This window comes from Orbicella faveolata, unplaced genomic scaffold (assembly GCF_042242905.1).
Source record: "Orbicella faveolata isolate gen_17 unplaced genomic scaffold, um_ofav_v1 contig_36, whole genome shotgun sequence".
Classification (NCBI taxonomy): Eukaryota; Metazoa; Cnidaria; class Anthozoa; order Scleractinia; family Merulinidae; genus Orbicella; species Orbicella faveolata.
Window position 1 is genome coordinate 13,138,474 of NW_028301565.1, and position 24,635 is coordinate 13,163,108.

The following is a 24,635-nucleotide window of genomic DNA, read 5'->3' on the forward strand; positions in this document are numbered from 1 at the left end:
CCGGCTGAAATAAAATTTTCTTTTCCTGTTGTTGGAGAATTTTGATCGAAGAGATCAAGGACATTTCTTTGGGTGCGTTTCTTTAAGAAATGGGGGTGCGTAAAAATCCACTCGGCAGTGGATTCTTCAGTTTCTTTGATGCATCATGATCCGAGAGATCTTGGATTGATCTGTTTAGCAAAGAAACGCAAAATCCGTTTTCGGATTCTTTCGGATTTAAGAATACAATCTTAGATTTTCTTAGAGAAACGCATCGTTAGGCAAAGAAAACTTAATGCTCTAATACAACTTTGTTTTAAGTACATACATACATACATACATACATACATACAGACAGACAGACAGACAGACAGACACACACACATACATACATACACACACACACATACATACATACATACATACATACATACATACATACATACATATATTTTTGATGAGGCAGGTCTGCGTCTGGCAACCCAGAGGGCTGGTGTGGACCTGGTAAAGTAAAGGCCGTATCGGCATCAATTAAGCTACTGCGCAACCATATGACATTGAAAAGCAATATACATTGTAAGTAGTATGTCCGGTCATTTAACAATTATTCGCCAAAGGCGAAGTGAACATTGGTGAATATTCACCAAGACGAAGTCAAGGTGAATATTCACCAATGTTAATTGAGCCTGGGGCGAATAATTGTTTTAGTATAATATTCAGAGGTGAATATCAAGGACTACAAAATAACGGACTAAAACATAAAACTAGTAGTAATCGTAGATTAAAGAGTGCGTTCGTAGGTTTGGTATGTTCAGTAAAAAAACAAAAATTCCAGGGACAACATTTTGTGCCTGAGCTGTTAGATAGACGTGAAATCGGTCTCCCTTCAGCAGGGGTGAAAATAAATGAAATGATCGCAAAGAACGTGCATACGAGAGGGTTTGTTCTCGTTTATACATGTATTATGCAATGTTAGTTACGACCGGATCCCTGAGTAAAATACATGGACTGTAGTCGGTAGGTCGCATTTAGTCTGCAAACCGCATTTTATACCTGAGTCCGCGTTTTATGCCCAGTTCGTAATGTTTAGTCCGCGATTTATACCTAAGTTCATGTTTTGTACCCAGTCTGTAGTCCGATAGTCCGTAGTCCGCAATCCGCAGTCCCCAGTGCGTCTGTTATACTGACCGTGTAAATCGAACACCAATTATGCTTGTTCCGTCCGTATGCGAGACGACCTGCTTTTATTACCAAAACTAGTACAATTATTTTGTTTACGAACACGACTTTGAATCGCCTTGGCTTTGGGGTAACAGCTAGAAGGCATTTTCACTTCCGAAACAATGAAACGGAGAACATGTTGGTGTACCAGAGCAATCCTGTGGGAATTGAACTCTTTTCCTGTGTGAACACTTTCGTCGCGCGTTGGGTTTATGTTACACATTTTGTGCACAGAAATCTAGGCCAGAGAAGTGAAACTACACATTTCCTCCTTTGATTTATTCAGCAGAAACCAGCGTTGGTTTTTGTCGAAGAGAAAAGGGTACACAACACGCAGCCAAACTACAGCTTTCTGTTCGTACGAAAAGTCCTACACATTTCGCGAAGACATGTCTGCAAGGTTTTTAAATGCCATTAACACTGACTTCGAACTTTAAATAAATAAATTATCCGCTACAGTCTTCAATAAGCTGCCTCGAAAAGTCTTACACATTTCGTGAAGACATGTCTGCAAGGTTTTCAAATGCCATTATTAACACTGACTTCGAACTTAAAAATAACCAACTTCAGTATCCGCTACAGTCTACAGTAAGCCGCCTCGACACTCGAAAGTCCATAATATTGGAGATGACGTCATTCGCCTCTGAAGAATTTTTTTGAGGGGGCCAGATTGGTGTCCCCCGATAGATAGGTAGATGCACAGATCTCGAATTTTTATGCATTACGCGATTAGAACTGCGTTTTGTCGAACGCAAACACAGACCTAATTGTTCGTGTGCATACACGTATGCAGCCGCAGTTTTAATAATAAGCTTACATGTACATCGATTGTCAATCAATTTACTCATCGAGTTCGGCAGTTCGGCAAAAAATAAATTCATCCGGTACATTTATTTTATCGTTGTTGACTTCATTCGCAGTTGTCATCATCGCCTGAAAATGAGTAGCTTTAGTTTGAAGAAAAATAAATTTCGGTCAATCGATCTCAGCTCACTTGCTGGCGATCGACGCAACCACTGCGTTTACGATTCTTCAAAGCCTTGAATACGAGTTCTTGGAAAGGTTTGGTCCAAGGGCGACAGCAGTTATTTTGAAAATTCTCCATCCTTTCAAATATCGTGGACTTGGAGTGATATCTTTCGAATAAATAAAAACTTCAATTAGCAACTGTTCACCATGTTTACTTGCCGAGATGGCAAAGATGACAAGCTTAGTAACCAAGCTCTAGAGGGGTGAATATAGCGTCATATGATGAGCTTTTCGACCAATCAGAATGTCCAATTCTTATATTCACCTCTAGAAATTATACTTATAATGAATATCGGCAGTCACAGGCGGTTAATCACTCGAATTTCGGCTGCTAGCGTCGTCTCAATTCCTCGGGGCCGGCAAACTCGATCGAAAACCCCGTATTTTTTAAAAGTAGGCTCTAAGGTGATTTTAGTCACATCCTGCACGTGTTTCTTGTGGGTGTTTTGTTGTTCATACCCTATAGCAGGAGCGTGCTTCGTACTAAAAAGGTTTAGTATAAAATAAGTTCCATCTTTGTATCTTGTAGTTTAATCTTGACGAAGTCTCACTAGCAGACGAAACCGGTCGATTAATAAACTCAGTTGTACAAGATTATTGGTCGTTGCTGGGTGTTGCCCACAAGTATTCTTATTTTAAAATTTTCATTGCAACAGGTCTCATGATTTTCAGTAAAGCAGAATAACGCATTTTTCTTTAACATGTAATCATTGCCCATGAGCTTGCTCCACTTTCATTCGGAGATATTATCAGTAATTCTGCGATACATGTGTTGGATTACTACTGGTCAGCTAACATGCTTCTTATGCTAGGAGGTACTAGACCGTTCATAGCCTCTCTATTTACGCAAGCGAAAGAAAAAGCGAGCGAAGCGAGCTCGAAGCACGTGGGGGTGGGGGTGGGGTTTGCAAGCGAAGCGAGCAAGAGCCAAGTCGAGTTATTCCGTTTTGCGCTGGCGTCCAAGTCGCCCGTGATTCTGTCCGCGCGTTCAACGATCGAATAAAAATACGAGAAAATAGAGGGCTGTGAACTGTCTAAGATGTACCGTGAGTTTTGGAGGCTCCAGTGGCTTTCAAATCCCTCGATTAGGGGTGGCGAATGGTCCTTTAAAAAACCATGACTCTGCTCATTAAATCTTTTGCTTAGCGACGTTGCCGTTGCTGTCGGGGTTTTCTTTAACTCCCTCTGTATGTTAACTCAGTGAGATTGAACGTAACTTTTAAGCCTTTTCTAGTTCTGGCACAAGATTAGGGAATAGCTGGTTTTCACATGACGTCACTAAAATTCAAACTACAAAACTATTGATCTTACTGAGATTTTTCTTTAATGATGTATAAGAGCAGCTGGAAGCTAATATTCATACAAATTTTCGCTCCGAATGGATTCTTGGTTTTGTGATACACTACGCTTGAATTTCTAAGCTTTTGCGTGACGCGGCATTTACATGATGGCCTTGAGAGCTGTCATGATGGTTAAAAAAGTGACTTATTTCGGGGGTTTTGGCTATCTGAACAGTTCATGTCTTACAAAAAGTATTATTTTAATGTTTTAGTTCCTCGAGGGATAAATTTACGCTTTTGTAGCAAAACTCAGAGACAGATGTTTCTGTTGATTTCCGCCCGCCATGTTGGTGCCCATACGGATGGGCACCAGTCCCGGGGGGGTACCTTGGAGATTTTTGGGTGGGGTGTGTCGCTGGGACCCTGGAACCCTTAGCCTATAGCAGAGCTAGTTCAGCTAAATTTTGCCACCCTATACTAGAGTAAACTCTCCAAATCCCCCATCTATCGACACTGTTGAGGCTGATTTGCGTAAATTTAAACTTGCCGATTTCATTTTTTTATATTTTTGAGTGACAATTCCTGGTTTCCTTTGTCCAGATAAAATCTTCAACCAACTAGTCAGTTTTGTGAAAAATTATACTCTATTCTAGACCCAAACGCTCTAATTTATATACCCTATCCTAGAGTAAACTGCTTGAAAACCATACCGTTCACAGCGGCACATACCTATATATCCCATATATGGCAGTGCCCCCCCCCCCCCCTCGGGGCACCAGTATGGCGTCTTCATACAAATCTCTATAAATTTGGGTAAAAAAATTTCTCCGCATATCTTCCATAAGAAAAATCACTGTGACCAGAATCTTGGCGAGTCTTTGCATGTTTACTTTCTTTCATTTCCCAGTTTCTGGACTTTATCTATTGAACGGTTTTGATTTTTATTTTGATCTATTTTGAATCGCGTGACACTGAAAACCAGCAATTCCTTCCATTCTGATTAGCGTAAACTTAAAAGACAAATTGGTAAATTACTCATCACAGTGCTTGGGATTGAGGATGATTATGTTGACGGCCATTCTGTATTTATTATAATTGTAATAATAATTATTATAATTATAATTATTATAACATTATATTATAATTTTAGTTATTATTATAATTTATTATAATTTTGTATTATTATAATTCCCCTTTTCACAATTCTTTTCACTATTACTCGTACTTATCACTAGTTCCACTGATTGTCCTTGCTTACGTGTTCGTTAATTTAATCTTATTCCCTTTTGTGACTTAATGAATTATTTATTACATACCGTAGTGTTCAATTGTTTTCATTCAGCACACACGCAAAGAAGAAAACGGGGACAGCTTTAGTGATAACTTATTACCAATCTATTACAATGCCCGCCTCGATTAGCCTACACTATACGCGAGTATTGTATTGTAATTTAATTTTAATTTAATTTGTAATTTGTACGTTTTCGAAGTACATCAAACATCGAAGACCTTGAAGTCTCGCTCTCACAATTTTAAAAGACAAAACGAGAACAATGGGAATAAAAAATAATTATTTTATTGCAAAATGCCACTATCGAGGGTCTTAATAGGGTTTGCAAATCCCACTTTCCGCCAACAATTTAACCTCCATCCCGCTTACTTCGGACGTATCATCTCTATCTCGCAATGTTCCAAAGTACTTTAACTGTTACAAAACGATGTTTTTGCCTGATGAGACACTGAACCTTCTCAAGCTATTGCATTACAACAGACTTTTGCAGTTGCCTGGGTCACTGTTACAGCTAAACAACAGTGAATTAAAGTTTATTGGTAAGTTTATGGCCATTTAACCAGCTAATTCTGAGTTGGCATTGATTCGTTGATGAGCGATACTGCCGTTGTTTTTGGGTGTAATATTACCTATTATTGTGTGTGGATGATGACGTCATGAAATCTCTTTTCAAGATATCAAGATATCATGATGTGAAATCAAGTTTGATTTTACGAAATCAAGCAGATATCATAATATCTACGTTTGATTTTTAAGCCTGTGACAGGTGCTTATTTCAGTAGATGTGAGAGAGAAGTCGAACAACAAATATTGATTGATTGCTGATAAGGATCAGAAATTCAGGCACTCTCCGAAAGAGTAGACTGGAAGGACATAACTAATAGAGAACTTGAGAGTAGTCATATATTACCTGTGTTGTTTACCTAATTTTGACCGTCTTACGCCCCATTTCGTACACAAAAAAATTAAATAATTCCCACATCCCGCCGGATGTGTTCGGTTTGTTTATGCAATCTATCAAACATGAAAGACCGTGTTTGCCCACATTTCCAAACACCGAGAAGAGAGTTGAAAATACGACGCGTTGTGGAGTATTTTTGACGAACTTTGAGTTGTTTAGAAATGTGGTCAAACACTGTCTTGATAGATCTTCTCAATCAGGGCTAAAACTAGGGCGAAAATGGAGGAATAAAATCATAAAAATCTATGCCAACTAAGATCAGACATTAAAACAACGTCACTCAGGCGTATTTCCTTCCGGTGGAACCAAGTGACAATCGGAAATACGTCTGCATTCGCAGGATTGATTGCATTTGTTTCAACTTATTCATGCTTTTGAAAACGACATTTATTAATTGACGAACGTTTGAGAGCTTGCCAAAACAACATCCTTGTTCCGTTAATATATGAACAATTAACATTTGATTGACGTTTGATTTCGTAAATACCTTTTGATTGACATTTAGCCGCGTAACCGATACGGTCAATTGACCTTTGAGCTTGGATAAGTTACTTTTTGTCGCGGATATTTTCACTGTGAACACGTTCGTCGCTGGCCTGTTTCGCTGACCCGTTTTCTGCTGTTTTCAAATCTGTTTATCTGTTTCCTGACCTGGACAAACTGTAAAACAATCTGATCGGACATCGTCAAAGAAGAAAGTTTAGTACTGTAACTCAGGCTTAAAACAATATAACTTAGGTTTGCGTTTATATTCCAATCAGTTAGGATTGGTTCCGTAAAAAACCAGGCAGACAATCTAACTGGGCTACGCCAATCGTATAATTTATTCTAGGATTCAAGATTATTCGATCTAAAGAGGTAATACAAAATTCCATTGAGAAACCAAACAGACGATCGGAATATAAACGCAAACCTAAGTTACATTGTTTTAAGCCTGAGTTACAGTACTAAACTTACTTCTTTGACGATGTCCAATCAGATTGTTTTACGTTTTTTCCAAGTCAGGAAACAGATAAACAGATTTGAAAACAGCAGAAAACGGGTCAGCGAAACAGGCCAGCGACGAACGTGTTCACAGTGAAAATATCTGCGACAAAAAGTAACTTATCCAAGCTCAAAGGTCAATTGACCGTATCGGTTACGCGGCTAAATGTCAATCAAAAGGTATTTACGAAATCAAACGTCAATCAAATGTTAATTGTTCATATATTAACGGAACAACTGATGCGACGCGTTTCTTTGACTAAGAGGGGAAGCATCAACATCTGGATCAACTAAAGTAAGTCAACTTGTTAACTATTGTGGTTTTTGTAGTCAAGTTGCGATTCGAGAAAATTCCATCACTATCTAGCTAAGGATGAGTTCAAACTAATAAAAATATTAATATTGCGTCTGAGAAGGAGCAGACCATTCCGTTTAGACTTGTTATGGCAATACGAAGGTTTTTTAGGTTTATCGTTTTAAAAGGATGCATTTTTCGTGTTCAGTAGAGATTGCTCGAGCGCACGTTTTTTTTTTACGAGTGTTTTGCTACCCTGCAAGCAATTGGTTTCTCCTACGCCGAGCGAGAGAGAAACCACTGCAAGTACTGCGAGCAACCGTTTGCTTTTCCATCGAGCAAGCGCGAGTTCGTCACTCCTCGCTTGATACATACGGTGTTGCAAAAGCTTTTGTAAATTAAAACTAAAACTAAAACAGGAACGATTATTGTGATCATAAAATAATGTTATGATATACCAATCAAGTTACGTTGGTTTAATTTGAAAGTACAATATTGCGTAGATCAAAGCAAGATGAAATAAATTTTGCTAATTGAATATTAATATAATGATTTGAAGAAGTCATAAGTTCGCCGATGGCTTGTAACGAAGATAATTGTTTAAAAGTCGAAATGATATGTTCTAGTTTTTAATAAAATTTATTTCTTGGAAAAGAGTATTTATTGCAATATATAAGAAAGTGAGATTCGTCTTCAATTTGATAAGATTCACAAATAGGGCAGAGTCTGTCAACCCTCGGAATTTGATCATATCTACCAGTTTCAATCCTTAGTTTGTTATTGCCTATCCTAAATTTCACTAGTTCTTTCTTTCGCTTAGTTTGCTTGTTAGGCTTAAATAAGAGGAGGATGTATAATCGTTCTTAAAAGTGTTGAAAAATTCTAGTTTAGTAGAGTTTTGCTTGGTATGTTGCCAATATAAAATATACTTTTGCTGCATTAGGCCAATATAATCAGAACTCACGCGTTCACTGATCACGTACACGTAAGAACAGATCCTTAAAATAGAAGATGACAAAACTGATGTATAGTTTAGACCTGATTTTTAACCATCAATAGTTATATTAACAAGATCAAGTTGAAATGATATATTTAAGTGTAGTGTGGTGAAAAAAAGGATCTGTCAGTAAAATTTATCTTAGCGTATACATTTCTCTCGGCTTCAAAAGCTCCTCTCGGCTTTAAAAATTTCTCTTGGTTTTAACTGAACCTTTTTGGAATGCGAAGCACGAAAAAAACAGGAAGAGAACTTAAAATGAAGTTTTCTGGAATTCGAAGCAGGAAAAGCGGGAAGTGGGAATTAAACTTGGGTACTCGACGGGAAACCCCCGTAATCTGTAGAGTAAAGCTCCAAGCAGGGGTGTGCGTAACTGCGAAGTGGATGGGAGTTGATTTAAAAAAGTAAAGGTTCTTACGTCATGCAGCAGTGGCTTTAGCCCAACCTGGTCCCACTGAAATGAAAGCCTAAGTAGTGGTATGGGCTAGTCCAGTACGGATTTGACAGGTATTGTGATGCAAATGAAAAAGTATTGTTATGGAAAGGAGTTCTATTGTTTTCTCGAGTTTGACGTATCCATGGTAACCAGAAGCCCCGCCCCCTTTGGCGTCATTAATCTCGTTTCCGTGTTGACTGAGTAAAAAGCCTGGTTTCTAACATAAACAAAGTAATCACGCAATTTTAAAGTTAACCATTAACTTTAATATCAAAGGTTTCCCTAAAATTACAGGACAGAGCCGTGTGCAACTCCCTAGTGGATTGCGCTCAACTTATGAATGAAACTATTTACAAAAGTGTTTACAAATGGCACAACAGTTCAATCATGTCCACGTCCTCATTTGTTATTCTTTCATAGCCATAGGGATATGTTTTGAAGGTGTAGGGATCTATCACTCGTTTTTCGTACACAAGCTGATACTTTTTCGTCTGAGAGACTGTGGTCAGTGAGTACTCTTTGGAGTTTCGGACGATGTGATAAGGCTTGTAAATATCAGTTTGTCGCGTTTTCTCGAGAGGGCGTTGAATTTCGTCTAAAACATTTTGCCGCAACACTTGATAATTTAACTGCTTGCTACCTTCACTGTTTAAAGAGATTCCCCTCACTTTGCATTCTTCTTTTTCTTTCTTCGTGAGGTAACCATAATTTTTCGGTCCCGCAGACGCAAATTCAGTGATGAAGTCGTCTTCTCCCAACTCGTCCTTGAAATCACCGAGAAAGTCGTCAAGGGGAGGATTGTTTTCATGAGGTAAACTGGAAAAAATAACGCTGTCGGTGTCTCTGTACTGTACTCGTTCTTCTAGCATGTCCAGAGCTGCATACAAACGAAGTCGAGCCCAACATGTCGTGAAACAAGCGATGAAAATGTTGAGGTTTGGTGAGACAGGTTCGTCATTCGATTTCAGTTTATAGTGAATTTCAACGATGTCTTCAGACAATACACTCACGTAGCAAATGTCATTTGCATCACTTTCATGGAATGCACTGAACCTCATAGGATCTCCGAACTCTTTGATTTGAGTTTTGTTGGTGCGCTGGCCAAACTTCCCCCACATGGAATTTAACATCATTTTTGCAAGGCTACGTTTGCCGGGATTCTTTTCAATGTTGTTGCGGTTGAGTTCGATGCCCTCTTTCGCTTTGTAGGATCTCAGATGTTCTTGCTGTTTGATGGGATCATCGCCTACATGAGCTGGCCAGCCGCTTGCCTCCTCTTTAATCTTCAACCATGTATTCACATAGTCTTTAAAGAGACCTTTCCTCGTTTCAGAAAAATGCCACACTTCGTGAATGTAAGTTATTTTGTAGCCCTTCTCAACGGCTTTGTTCAGTTCGGGGGTACACCATGTACCTGTAATTTGTCTTTCACTGTCGCTGTGACTGCAAACCCAGGACCGTTATAGCATTGGTTTTTCATCTCTTCTTGTACACAGGCTCTACATAGCGGGAATGTTAGTTTACCATTTTCACGCAGCAGAAGTACCGGATGAAACAGTTTTTCTGGAGGTAAGATTGTGACCTTGGCAATCCCGAAGTAATTTTGGATGTCTGTGTCTTCCGGCTGAAATATAATTTCAGGGTGGCCGACAGGATACTCAGCATTCTTATTAATGAACGGATAGAGAGATGTAAAATCATAGTAATGAATCTTCTCTCCTGAGGCGATGTCAGCCAGATGATAGAGTTTGACAGCGTTTGTTCGTCCGCCGCAGAAGGCATCACGGGGATTTAGTGGCTCCACCAAATCGAGGCTGGCTACAAAGTTCCTGACGTCCTGCCTTTCTTCTTTCATTTTCCGCCAATTACACTCCCACATTTCGATGACGTTGTAACCTTTGTCACGCAAGAATTGTAGTTTTTCCTGGGTGCAGAGATACACGTCGGCAGTGCAGCGGTGCTCTAATCTAAGGTGTGTTTCGGATCTGTTGGGATAGCATTTACGACAGCCATGCCAAAAGCAACCTTGAAATTCGTAGACGGTGTTCGTAGTTACATCGTAGCCGTCCACGGTGTAGCGACTGTTGGGGATACGGTATTCCCCATCATTTCCAACATGTTGAATTCTCCCACTGATCTGACTTTGTTGCCACAGTAGATATTCCATGGCAACTTTCGACTGATTTGTTTTTAGTCGCCAACCGTGGAGAGGCTCGGAAGCAATTGTGTTGGCTTCCATTCGGTTTTGTCGCAGGTCTCGATTGCATGCCGAAGCTATAGTAATATGACTGAAGGGGTCAAACTTTGTCTCTTTTTCAAAAAGCCGTTTGAAAGTAAGGCATCCCTCCTTCAGTAATTTCACGTCCGACTCGCAATATTCCAGCAATTCTTTCTGGAAATCGAACACTACATTCTCAGTTCTTTCTTTATCATGCCATTTCTCGAAGTCTTTACGGCCGTTGACAGACATTCAGGCATGTAAAATTCTTTCTCGGGAATTGGTCCCACGTAGTCTTGATTTTCAGGCGTGTTAAACAGGTGAGGAAAATAGCCCTTTTTTAAAGTGCACCTAACCCCCAAATTTTTTTTTCGCTAAAACAAATCTAGACTTTATTTGAAGCATTTGGGCGAAGAAATTTTTGAATTTGGTTGAATCTTCGATTTTCTATGCCCTTTCAAAGTCGCGATTAAGTGTTTCACGACCGCGTTTTAGGGAGTCTGGGGCGGCGGTACCTGATGACGTCTACCCAGGAACCAAACACAATAGCGCCTCAGTCAACTCTCTGTATTTGCTCGAGAAAATAGAACGCAAAACTAATCGTTCCGATGTATTTTGGGACTAAAACGTCGAAGTTTTGTCTCAGAATCATTTCTTTTTCGTCACTGGAGTCAGAGTTAAGTTTCGATTCGGAAGGCTCCGAAATAAACTTCGATCGAGCACGTTCGACAACTGTGAACTCACTGCTTAGAGCTTTGAGAGCAATTTACAATATTTCAAGCGACGATGGGGAAGACGTCTTTGCGGACGAGCTGCCTGTATATTAGGAATGAAAAGCTAGATACGAAGTGGAGGAGCAGGCAAACGAAAAGCAGGAAAGAAAACTCAAGGACTGCTTTGGATGGTAATTTCGTCAACTAAACATAAGATTCCCACGCGTGTTTATAGCCCGTTTACATTTGTCCTTACCGAGAATGTATTTTGTCAAGGTTCTGTTAAATCCAGTTTGTTTTATTTTCAGTTGAATGCTTCATGTTTATAAGAGCGACGTACGTGTTGCAGTTTTCGAGACTTGATGACCTGCAAAACATTGGCTTCGATCGATTGAAAATCGTATGGTTTGGACCTGTATTTTTGAAGCTGCGGGAAGCAAGGCGGAAGGAAACATTTCATACAATTACCGATTTCACATTGTCACACGTTTTAAGTCGTAACTCCAAATAACCAATGTAAATTGTTCTCAAAGTTTGCAGTGAAATTCGTCGGATAAGCGAAAAGGATGTGTTCCCTAAGCGGTCCGCAGATAATGTTACGCGGTCATATTTTCGACGCTATTTCACAGAATCTTTGTCGCACTGCTGATTTCCAAACCTTCGAAAAACTCTGTGAGTCTAACAATTTTGTTATCATGTAATTCTAGAGGATTAATCTTCGACTTTCATCTAAATCGAAAGAGAAATAAGTGTTGGTTAGCAGCGTACAGTTGCGATCTATTTACATATCAGTATAACGCTTCTTGATCATGACCGGATCACACAACTTTGCCGGTTATGTTATAAATACTGCGGGATTGGAAGATATAGGTTGTAGGTAGTATTTCTAAAAATTGCTGGTTAGCTTTAAGCAGAAAATTTGTGAAAATAGCGTTTGAAAGTCTGCGGAACAAATTCCAGTGACAGTTCTTCAATGGTTCTCACAGATTCAGTTCGCTTGTTTCGGTTCGACAAAATCAACCATCGTTTATGTCTTTATTGCACCATTAACCGATCATCGTCAGTAAATTGTACAGTATATCTTTCTTTAAATCTGGAATATTGCTGCAACAGCCGATAGCACCTCTGGAAGGCGTTTTTGCGCACTTTTCGAATGTGTATTGCACCATCCTGAAGGAAATGAGAGGAAATGAGATATCCAACCTTCCTGGGTAGACGTCACAAGAGCCGCTGGACCCATTCTCCTCAAACTCGGTCGTGAAACAAAATGGCGGTGTTTTGGAGCTATTTTCGAGATTTCGTCGTGGCACAGAAAATCGAGGATTTAACAGAATTCAAAAATTTTTTCGCAGAACTATTTCAAATAATAAGTAGATTCGTTCTAGCGAAAAAAAATTTTTGGGGTTAGGTGCACTTTAACTCTGTCAATCCGAATGTCTTTGGAAATGCAGAAAGCGGCATTTGAAAAAATGACAGAGAGTCAATAAAGTTAATATTGTCAAAGGTTAATTGGAGAAGTTTAGCTCCATTTCTGATTTGATTAAGGACCCTGTGTTGGCGATGATATTCCTCCACGACGAAATAGGAGTCGTAGCCAGAAAAGTTATGGGCCAAAACAGTTACATTGCGCGTGTCTTCTTCAGTTAACGTATACAGCCATTCCAGGAAATCGCGAATGCAATCTTCACCTTTGAAGTGGAGTGGACAATTATCATCCTCAGTTTCCGCTATTAAAAGATTAGGGATGTGTTTGCCAGTGTCTTGCATCGCCTCAATATCGAAGAAAACGAGAATGGGAGGCTTTTCATCATCATCATCATCATCATCATCATCATCATCATCATCATCATCATCATCATCATTACCATTATCCTCTGCTTCGGCTTCGGTTAGTCGCTTGCGTTTTTTCTTTTTCTCTCTCTTCTTCTTTTTTTTCTTTTTTCTCTTCGGTTAGCTCTTCCGGTGTTTTAGGTATCTGAATAAAGCATCGGTGGCTTGCGGCCTCTATGTACTCGTGGCAAGAGGGACAGTCTATGTAACCGCATTCATGTTCTTGTTGCTTCTTGAGACCCACCAACAACTTTTTACAGCTACGACATTTGCGGCGTTGACTGCAAACACTGATGTTTTTGGAGTCAGCGGTTTTTCCCCTGTAGGATTTCGTCAGATGATTTTGAAAACAAACATCACCATAAAACATCCGCTTACAGGATCCGCAGGGTGTAGCTGGTGGTTGATTACGACACCTGGCCTCTGTAAAGTCCTCACATCCCGTTTGTAAGCAGGAAGAACAATGATCAGGGTTGTTTTCACAGGCGTGTTGACCTTCGTTATTGTAGGGTTTGAGACACCTTGCGCAGAAATAACTGTTACCAAAGAACCCAGGTAACGTAGTGATCACATTGTAGTGTTCATTATCATACAACAGTACCAATTGTTTTTCCTGAGGCTTTCCAAAAGAAGTCACGCTATAACCTCGGGTAGCGTCCACAAGTAAGAGCTGATAATTGTTCAAGGACGGCGTCAATGCAAATCTAGTGAGTTCCTCGTAACCGCATTTTCCCATTTCTACATTAGCTTCTATATGCAGCTTGATTGCTTCATCTCTATGGATAGAGAAACCTCTTCTGAAGCTGTTCCATTTAGGGTGATCATCCACTCTAGCTTTAGCTGTCACAATGGCGCGGGCGCAGCATAGTTCATCTTTGTTATCGATACTGATGACAGAACCTTTCAAACGTTTGAAAGTTTCTGGATTAGAATGTCCAGGTTTCAATTTTCGTTTCTGACCGCTACCGCGAGGAGATGTACGAACGTGTGTAAAAGATAATTGAAACGAATCATTCATTTCAAAGTTCTCGTTTGAGTTTAACACCTGTGACATTTGCTGCAGCAGACTGTCGACACGATCGCTACCATTTAACCATTCCCCCGCCGGCAACGCTCGATAAGCATAGCTGTTGACTAAGCGATTGCTGGCTAAATTGAAGTAGACACGATCAGCGGCTGGTATCCTGTCTCGGAGAATCAAATTTTGGATTGTTCTATGTAATCCATCAGCAATTGCTGCTGCCAAGTTTTGTTGAGGTATAAATTGTCCCACCTGACGAATGTTGGAGGTGTAGTGACGCTCTCTAACGCCCATTTTTTTTGCTGTGACTATCTACGTACGGGTTGAGTACAAATTCGAAGCGTCCAGGTTCTGTGATAGCAAGACTTCCCCACATTTGTTCTTGATTAGTGAGTTGACGTTCTGTAGCCTCGGCGACAGTTGACAAAATCGTATCATCGATAGAGTCGTCAAGAATCTAAGAGAAAATATAAAATAAAATAAATAAACCGGTTCATCACACATTAAGTACACGAAATGTATTTTTGTTACAACATATTTAATTTACCTGTTGGAAATAACTGTTTTCTGGTCCATTCTCAATAGCAATAATGGCCTCCAACAATTCTTCATCGCTTATATCCTCAAAGTGGCTTGACATGGGGCGAAAATCTTATCCAGAGAAACAAAAGTTTAGTCAACAGTCCACCATCTGCAAATGATTTCTATCTAGCGAGTCCCAACTTTATTGGTGTCGTTAACTAATCATATTACAGGAAATGTCAGCACATTTCCAACATCCAATCATATTGCGCAAAAACGACATCATATTTTCAACCACCAATCAAGTAACATATGACGTTATTGATCTATCATAATTACATTCACACACGCAGACCACCCGAAAAATTTACTTAGTTTGTTAATTTAATTTTCCTGTAAATGAATAACAATTACACAACTCGCATGAAAACAAATGCCTTCATTAGTCTTTTAGCGTCCGTTCAATTCGCCTTAAAAGATAATAGCCTATTCAGTTAAGCTAACAGACTCTAATCATTCAACGTTTAAGATAATAGTCCATTGTCACATTCTTGCGTTAAGTTTTCAACTCGTATGCAAATTTCGTTATCCCCGCGGCCCATGGGACAAATTATTTGCATCGCGCGCTAAACTTAAATTTAGGAGTAACGGTTCCATTGTAACTTTAAGGTTTATAAAATACGATCGGACTAACGCTATAGCTTTGCTTATCCTAAATCCGTCCAGTGTTACTTGTGTTATACTGGTAGAACGTTTCCAAGTCCGTCAGCGAGCTATTCAAAATCAAAAGAACTTCATTTCAAAAACCGTAACCGCCTTCAAATTCCAGACCTGATATAAAGGATTACAGCGAGCTATTCAAAATCAAAAGAACATCTTTTCAAAAACCGTAACCGCCTTCAAATTCCAGACCTGATATAAAGGATTACAGCGAGCTATTCAAAATCAAAAGAACATCTTTTCAAAAACCGTAACCGCCTTGTAAATCCGTCCAGTGTTACTTGTGTTATACTGGTAGAACGTTTCCAAGTCCATCAGCGAGCTATTCAAAATCAAAAGAACTTCATTTCAAAAACCGTAACCGCCTTCAAATTCCAGACCTGATATAAAGGATTACAGCGAGCTATTCAAAATCAAAAGAACATCTTTTCAAAAACCGTAACCGCCTTCAAATTCCAGACCTGATATAAAGGATTACACCGAGGTATTCAAAATCAAAAGAACTTCATTTCAAAAACCGTAACCGCCTTCGAATTCCAGACCTGATATAAAGGATTACAGCGAGCTATTCAAAATCAAAAGAACATCTTTTCAAAACCCGTAACCGCCTTCAAATCCCAGACTTGATATAAAGGATTACACCGAGGTATTCAAAATCAAAAGAACATCTTTTCAAAAACCGTAACCGCCTTCAAATTCCAGACCTGATATAAAGGATTACAACGAGCTATTCAAAATCAAAAGAACATCTTTTTAAAAACCGTAACCGCCTTCAAATTCCAGGCCCGATATAAAGGATTACAGCGAGCTATTCAAAATCAAAAGAACTTCTTTTCAAAAACCGTAACTGCCTACAACTTCCAGGTCTGATTGAATCACGTATTGATATAAAAAACACAAAGGTTCATTATCGTTTCCATTCATTATCAGTGACTATTCAAAGTCAAAAGAACTTCTATTGAATGCTCATACCCTCCTTGAAATTCCAGGTTGTGATTAAAACATGTAGTGGTATTGAAAAGCACAAAGGCTTATCCTTTCCATTCAATTTCAGTGACCTAATTCAAAATCAAAATAATTTCTTTTCAAAGTCCTTAGCCGTCTTCAAATTTTAGGTCTGATTAAATCATGTAAGTTAAAGTATGAAGTTATCTTTTCCATTCAATTTCAACGACCCATTTCAAAATAACGGTACGGATTTGTATTCGCCCGACATGTACTCCAATTTCAAGTTATATTTATTACCTCTTGAGAATCGTTGTCTTGGTCCGCGTTCTCAATAGAACGAACAGTCGCCAAGAGTGGTTCATCAATCAAATTCATTGTTGATTTTGAGGACGCTGTCAAACTGAATTTTATGACGCTGCAGTTTTGATAATCGATAATCGATTTTGTGAATAATAAGTGCGCGTCTCCACGTGCTCGAGCACAGAATTAAAAGAACTGGGGAAAGCATGTTGGACCATTGACTTTTATTAATGTGGTGGCTCCTAAAAGAGCCGTTTGGTTCTTACCTACATAAAGTCTGTAGGATTTTGAAAGGTGGCCATACCTTGCTTTCTCTGCTTCAACAAGACGTGATAAGCTCTGGAGAACGGATACGCCGTAATGACGCGGAATTTGTCGCCGTACGATTCCTTCCATGAGAAATAAACGCAAATCTCGTCCGTGGGATAACCCCACGGACAGACTCCGATGACTTTCTTCATTTTGAATACGTACATGTAATAGTGGCCATGTCCCGTCTTGTAACCTTCTTCGACGATTTCATAATCGTCACCAGCGACGAAAGTTTTCCTTGCCAGAAAGGCCACAGTTGACGTTAAATTAAACGTCCGCAGGAATTTGGACGCACCGGAAGTCCACTGCAAAACTGCTGGGGTTTATCGATCGATGGCACACTACTGAGGCCATGCTGCGCAGACCCAGAAAAAAATTAGCAAATTTGGTTTTTCATTTTACAAGAAGACACATGGCTTAAGGTTCCAGGCAGATAGTGCAACTGGCAAATAAGAAATCATCATGGGCAATTTTAAACCAATTGTGCGTGTTCATTGTTTTTAAAAGTGCTTTCACGGCGTTGTTTGTATGAAGACGTGATTGATCATCGCAGTTATACGCACAACTTAAACAGTTGTGAAATTAAAGCCTGAAAAAAAAATTCAGACCAGAACGGGATTTGAATCCATGGCCTCTGCCATATCGGTGCAGTGCTCTACCAACTGAGCTATATATCAAGCCAATTGGGAACTGGCCACATTGTGAGTTTGTAATATACCCGTAGATATTGAAGAATACAAATGAATATATGAAATTCACATATTTGGACTGCGGAGAAAGTTATGAAGACATGATTGATCATCAGGCTTTATTTAATTTCACAACTGCTTAAATTGTGTGTATAACTGCGATGATCAATCATGTCTACACATCCGATATTCCGTCTTTACCGAGCCTCTTCGTAGGCTACTCAGTCCTTTAATTCTCAACCAACTGCTGTGCGTGTACCTTTGATTAACATCCATACTTGTCTATATGGTAGTGTGACTTTAGATCACTTTTCCTTGCCTCCCCCTAACCTACACACATACAAATATACCATCATAATTAAAGTGACAAATACTGCAGTGTACAATGAAATGTCGTCTGTCTCACGATGCTGTCACCAATGACCCAATCGCCTGATGAAGACTAGCAGCGCGCATTCGAAACATCGCTATAACATCACAACTGATCACATCGTAAGAACAAGGATGATACTTTGGTACTACTAAATATTTAAGATGTGCCATTTTTAAACGTTAACTTTTTACACTTTTAATCTGGTGCAAATTCATTTAAAAGCTTCATCACTAAAGCTGGAAGCATTTATTCGCAACTCCCTCAGCTTCTTTTTAACTTGCGTTTACTAGCGTTACAAAGAGAAATTTAGTCTGGAAAGTCGCTGACTTTCGCACACATTACGTGCCTTCTCTTGCATGCCTGTAATTGGGCTAAAATATTCCCAATTTCTCGTGTTGACGAATTTGGAGACGATGTCTCACTAAGAGCCTGTCTAAGTTTTACGCAGGATGCCTGAAGGCATTACGCGTGATCAGTTTAATTCTTTGTGTACCGCTTCTTGGAATACACGGACACTGAAGCATAGATTCCCGTTAATTCATCCAGTGTTATCCTCCATTGAGTGCGCAAATTTCACCTGGAGCCGATTATAAGGTACTGTGTGTCCCTCAGTTGATGTCTCATTAAGCTAAACTAGCAGTCAGTTGTACTTTCTTGACGTTCATAGCATGTTTCGGAGATTCGGAGTTAATCAACTGATAAATTTTAAACTGTGACTGCTTACATTCTGATGTTGGCGTTCTTGCCACGCAGTGTAATTTATCAACGTTATTGTCAATGTATGTTACGAATTCTCTGAAGTTATTGTATGTAGTTCAATTCTTATGTCAAGGTAAGTGGCAACTTGAAAAAGACTAGTAACTTCATAATCAAAAAAGGCTGCCAAACGCGGGTTCAAAAATGCTTTCCACTTCTAACAAAAGACTTAGCCAGTTTTGCATTTGTGCTGAAGCGAAAAAGAATGGGAAAACTGGGCAAATGTTTAGTTCAAAAGGATGAATTTATATGAAAGTCTCACGTTCTATCAGTTTTATCGAGCAGATAGTAAGTTTCGCGTACCGAAGTACTTTCACTTTTGATCTTACATAGTCATAATACATTGTTAACAAAAGCGTTCTGTGGGTCTTGTGTTCTTGCGTTCTTGTATCGAGCCTCGCTGATGCAAAACGTGTTAGGCAGCCAGACATCAGAAAATGACTCGAGAATTTGACAACTTCTCTGACTCACATATTGAGTTGGATCGACTTTTTTTCACTGGGTACATTTAGAAGACCGCCAAGTTCAGATTTTTGGAATTATAGTCACGATTGAAAATCGACTCAACAATTTCGATTTCGAGTCTTTTCACTTAAGCAACAATGAGCTGTCTGGTGACAGACCAATGTAATTATCTAGCCATGCATGTAGCTTATGGAGGTGCATTGTTTCGATGGACATAAGTGTTGCAAGGTATCCCGACGTGCCGAACAAACATCCCTTCGAGAGTGAGTAGCAATGCTTTCAGTCTCTGAATGATACGGAAACTGCGATTAGTACTGGCAATGTGGACCAGCCTGGTCCGAGTGCGACTTTAGTTTTAGGTTTTATACAGGATGCCTGAAGGCGTTACTCGTAATCAGTTTGTTCCCCCGGGGGGGGGGGTACTTTGGGAATTTCTGGGTGGGGATGTGCCGCTGGGACCATGGAACCCTTAGCCTATACCAGAGCTAGTTCAGCTGAATTTTGCTACCCTATACTAGAGTAAACTCCCCAAATCCCCCATCTATCGACACTGTTGAGGCTGATTTGCGTAAATTTAAACTTGCTGATTTGATTTTTTTTTTTATATTTTTGAGTGGCAATTCCTGGTTTCCTTAGTCTAGATAAAATCTTCAACCAACTAGTCAGTTTTGTGAAAAATGATACCCTATTCTAGACCCAAACGCTCTGATTTATATACCCTATCCTAGAGTAAACTGCTTGAAAACCATACCGTTCACAGCGGCACATACCTATATAGCCCGTATATGGCAGTGCCCCCCCCGCCCCCCGCCGGGTTTGTTCCATTCGTTATGCACGACGTACAATCTGCTTTCCATAGATTCCGTCAAGTCATGTAGTTTCATCGTGAATTGGGTGCGCAGGTTTGACCTGGAGTGGATTAAGGTACCGTATATCTCTCATTTGATGTCTCATAAAGACAAATTAGCGGTAAATTGCTCTTTTTCCCGACTTTCTTGACGTTAATTTACACCATGGTTAAGAGGTTCGGAGTTAATCAAGTGATCAATAAACAACTACTCTTTACACTTGTTGGCGTTCTTCCAATCCGTAGATACACGTACTGACTCCTTTGTAGTTATCGTATCTTGTTTAACAATTTGATCAAATTTAGAGACAACTTGAAAAAGAATGGAACTTCATAATCAACTAATACTGCGTAATGCAGGTTTAGGAATGCTTTCCACGGCCAATGAATTCCATTCAAACGTCTCCAGTTTTGGCAGTGCCTTGAAGAGAAGGAGATTCCGAATTCATAAAGATGGCAAACGAAAACTGAGCTAAAGTCAACCTTCACAGTCCGGTTGTTCAAAAGAGGGTTAAATAAACCTTGGATTAGAGTTAATCTGTAGAATTCTCTAACCAAGGTGAAACTTTGTTGAAAGCAGGGTTTGTGCGTTGGTTCGTTATTCTTGGCTAACTCGAGAAATGTCAGAAATCAAATTTCAGAGAAATTAGTTCGCGATTTTCAGATTTCCATACACGCACTTTAATTACTTGCGCAATCATAATTTGGCGCCATTTCAAAATCGAAAATTGTAAAGTACCTTTTCTCGACGCCTAATTTTAAGATCTCTTTTTCTGGAAAGTTGTTTGTTATGTCTCGCAAAACAATTGATAGCATGCATACATTTATTCATCGGGTAAAATGTTTATTAGTGTGGGAGGCGCGATGGCCTCATGGTTAGCGCGCTCGTCTCCGGATCGACCGGTCCGGGTTCGAGCCCTGGCCGGGGACATTGTGTTGTGTTCTTGGGCAAGACACTTTACTCTCACAGTGCCTCTCTCCACCCAGGTGTATAAATGGGTACCGGCAAACTTAATGCTGGGGGTAACCCTGCGATGGACTAGCATCCCATCCAGGGGGGAGTAGAAATACTCCTAGTCGCTTCATGCTACAGAAACCGGGATAAGCTCCGGCCTGATGAGCCACTTGGCTCGTAAGCAGACTTTACCTTACCTTACCTTTAAAATGTTTATAATATTCCGTGTTGACGAATTTGGAGACGACGACTTACTGAGAGCCTATCTAAGTTTTATGCAGGCTGCCCGAAGGCGTTACGCGTAATCGATTGGTTCCATTCATGTGGAACGCTTCTTGAAATGCACTCCGACACATAGATTCCCATAAAATCATTTACTTTTATCGTCAATTGAGCGCACAATTTTTACCTAGAGTCCAGAAAGGTACTGTTTTTTCCTCATTTGATGTCTCTTGAAAAATTAGCGAGCAATTGTCCTTTTTTGAGGGTTCCCTTTGGTTTGTAGCATGTTTGCAGAGTTAATCAACTGATAAGACAATACTTATTGTTTATAGTCTGCTTTCAATGTTGGCGTTGTTACAGAATCAGTAGTTTGTCAATCTTGTTTCAATGTATGTATTAGTGACAATTAATTTGAAAAACACTGGTAACTTGATAATCACCAAGCGCTTTGGAATGCATGCTTTCCAATGCTGATGTTACAACATTGAGACTTCGTCTATTTTTCCATCAGTTGTGTCGAGTTCGAGGAGGAGCAAAATTCGAATTCACAAAGTTGGTAAGCAAGAACTGATCAAAAGTATAGTTTAACAAGGTAAGCTTTGCAAAATTAGCTATCTGTTTTATTTAGCGGGTAGTAAGTTTTCCCTTACTGAAGCACTTTCACTTTTGCTTTTCCATACTTATAATACAATGTACAAAAAGCCAGCCTGGTGGGTTGCAGAGATTTAAATCGAGAATAGCTTATTAAAAAGCGCATAAGTCGGGGCACAAACCTATTATTTCGGACTTTTGTAACGCTGGCATGGTCAGTAATGAAATGTGTATAAAATTAAGGAATAGTGAAAATGGACAAGAAATGCAGCTCATTTAACTATGAACAGAAAGGAAATTTAATATTTAGTAATGAGTGTCATCTATTTCTAGTGATGATTTTTCACATTCGCCAAGAGATATTTTACGCACTTTGTATTAAGCTACCGAAAGTCAAGAAAGTGGCGTCAGACCGCCAATTACGAGACTTCAGAAAATTATTCACACATTTGACAACTTCCTCTGGCTCACATATTGAGTTGGGTCGACCTTTTTCTGTAGGTGCATTGAGAGCGCCGTCCGTTGCAAACTGAAATATACGAACATGCAGTTTTAAGCTTATTTTCGAGATTAGTGTGGAAATTGAATACAGTATTCGGTAATTTCAATTTCGAATCTAGATCACTTAAAGAATGCTGAATTGTCTTGTTCGGACCATTGTAATTATATGCAGCCATATTTGTGGGAGGCCCATTGTTTCATTGGATATAATAAGTGCTGTAAGGTATCCAGCAGTGACCAAACATCCCTTCGAGTGGGAATAGCAATGCTTCCAGTTAATGAATGATACGGAAACTATGATTGTGGACCAATTTGGTCCTTGTGCGACTTTAGTTTTAGGTTTTATATAAGATGCCCGAAGGCGTTACGTGATCATTTTGTTCCATTCTCTCGAATTTCCTGTGAACTGTTTCTGAGAATGCACGCCGACGCATATTCCGCTTTCCATAAATTCACCGACATTGCGTCATTCAGTTTAATCGTATTAATCTAGCGGCAGAGTTTTCGCCAGGAGCCGATCAAGTCGATCAAGGTACTGCATGTCGCTCAGTTGATGTCTCTTTGAGGTAAATCAACAGGCAATTGTACTTTTGCAGGGTTTCTTTATGTTTATACCTTGTTTAAGAGATGAGGAGTTAATCAACTGATCATTGAACAATCTAATGTTTACGGTCTGTTTTCAATGCTTGCGTTCTTTATCATCTTGCTGTAAATGTATGTTGTCGAATTCTCTGTGGTTATCATATGCAGTTTAATACTTTGATCAAGTTGAGTGACAATGAACTTGAAAAAGACTTGTGACTTCTCATAATTAATAGACCAACACTTATTGTGGAATGTGTCTATTGTGGAATGATTGCTATTACTGATATTATAGAGACTTTGCCAGTTGTTCAAAAGTCGTCATGAATTCGAGGAGAAGCAAAATTCGAATTCACAAAGCTAGAAAACTGGAAAATTTGGAAGGTTCTCAATTTACTTTATCAGGCGGATAGCATGGGTTGTAAGGTTTAACGCCAACCGAAGCACTTTCACTTTTGATTTTCTCATAATTATAATACATTGTTAAAAGAAGCATTCTGTGGATCTTGTGTTCTTGTGTTCTTGTATCGAGCCTGGCTGGTTAAAACGCTCACATGCAAGTCTTTAGCAGAGATCTATTATTTCGGACTTTTGTAACACTGATATAGCCCGTTGGAAAATGTGTATAAATTTGTAATGCCCAAGAAATGTATGCTCATTTAACCATGTTCAGTAATGAATGTCATATCTATTTCTCGTGATGAGTTTTCACATTCTCCAAGAGAGACCTTATGCACTTTGTAGTAAGCTAAGGAAAGTCAAGAAAGTGGCCGAAGACCGTCAATTACGAGAATTCAGAAAATTACACAAAAATTTGATAACTTTCTTTGACTCTCATATTGAATTGGGTCGACTCTTTTCTGTAGTTGCATTGAGAAGAGCGTCCGTTGCAAATTAAAAGATACCAACATCCAGTTCTAAGCTTTTTTTCGAGTTTTTCGATAGTAACGTGCACAACTGAGCACATGCAGTATTCGGAAATTTGTTTGAACAATGCTGAGTTGTTTTGATGTGTCAGACCGTTGCAATTATCTAGACATGTTTGTGCGGCGCACTTCGAAAGTAGTTTAGATTATGGAGAATATAAAGAATATTCAGGTTAATTTGACCTATATTCGTTTTAAGAGTATTGAGGTGACGTTTGCAGTAAACAAGCAAAGATGTTAAATCCGTCACTGGTAGTGACAGGACCATTAAAGTATTGTTCAGGGTTTCTGATCAATCTGCGTGTCTAGATTTTTTGGCTGCGAGTCGAGAAAATGGTAGCCTTCTTCAGACTATATACAACCTTCACAGTCCGGTTGTGCAAAAGAGGGTTTCATTAACCTTGGATTAGAGCTAATCTGTAGAAATCTCAAACCTAGGGTGAAATTTCGTTGTTCAAAGCAGGGTTTGTGGGTCGGTTTGTTATCCTTGGCTAACTCGTGATATTAGCTTTCTGCGAGGTTAAGCTGGTGCCAGAGTGAAACGCACGCGTTTGATACCTTTCCTTAACTGAAATATTAATACTTTGTTACTGGCTGTGAGGCCCAAATCCTCCATGCCAGCAACCAAAAACTTCCCTTATATGCTGGTTACCTGTTGCTCATTATGCCAG

General features: G+C 39.4%; 1 protein-coding gene, 1 long non-coding RNA gene and 1 pseudogene across 3 annotated transcripts in view; 1 reads left to right on the plus strand and 2 right to left on the minus strand.

Annotated features, from left to right (window-relative positions):
• Positions 1-398: 398 nt before the first annotated feature.
• On the minus strand, positions 399-6,973 carry LOC149102327 (uncharacterized). Its single transcript, XR_016202468.1, has 2 exons — positions 6,719-6,973; positions 399-480 (listed from the first exon to the last, which is right to left on the minus strand). It is a non-coding gene; the product is annotated as an uncharacterized LOC149102327 (long non-coding RNA).
• Positions 6,971-24,635, plus strand: part of LOC149102328 (uncharacterized) — a 35,596-nt gene continuing 17,931 nt past the window's right edge. The window contains exon 1 of one of the 2 annotated variants that reach the window (XM_089275029.1): positions 6,971-7,040. The gene's annotated coding sequence lies outside the window, so the exon portion shown is untranslated. Of the gene's footprint in view, positions 7,041-18,579; positions 18,714-24,635 lie in introns of those variants that run through there. The other variant, XM_089275031.1, reaches the window with a different exon arrangement.
• On the minus strand, positions 12,014-14,621 carry LOC149102329 (uncharacterized; annotated as a pseudogene).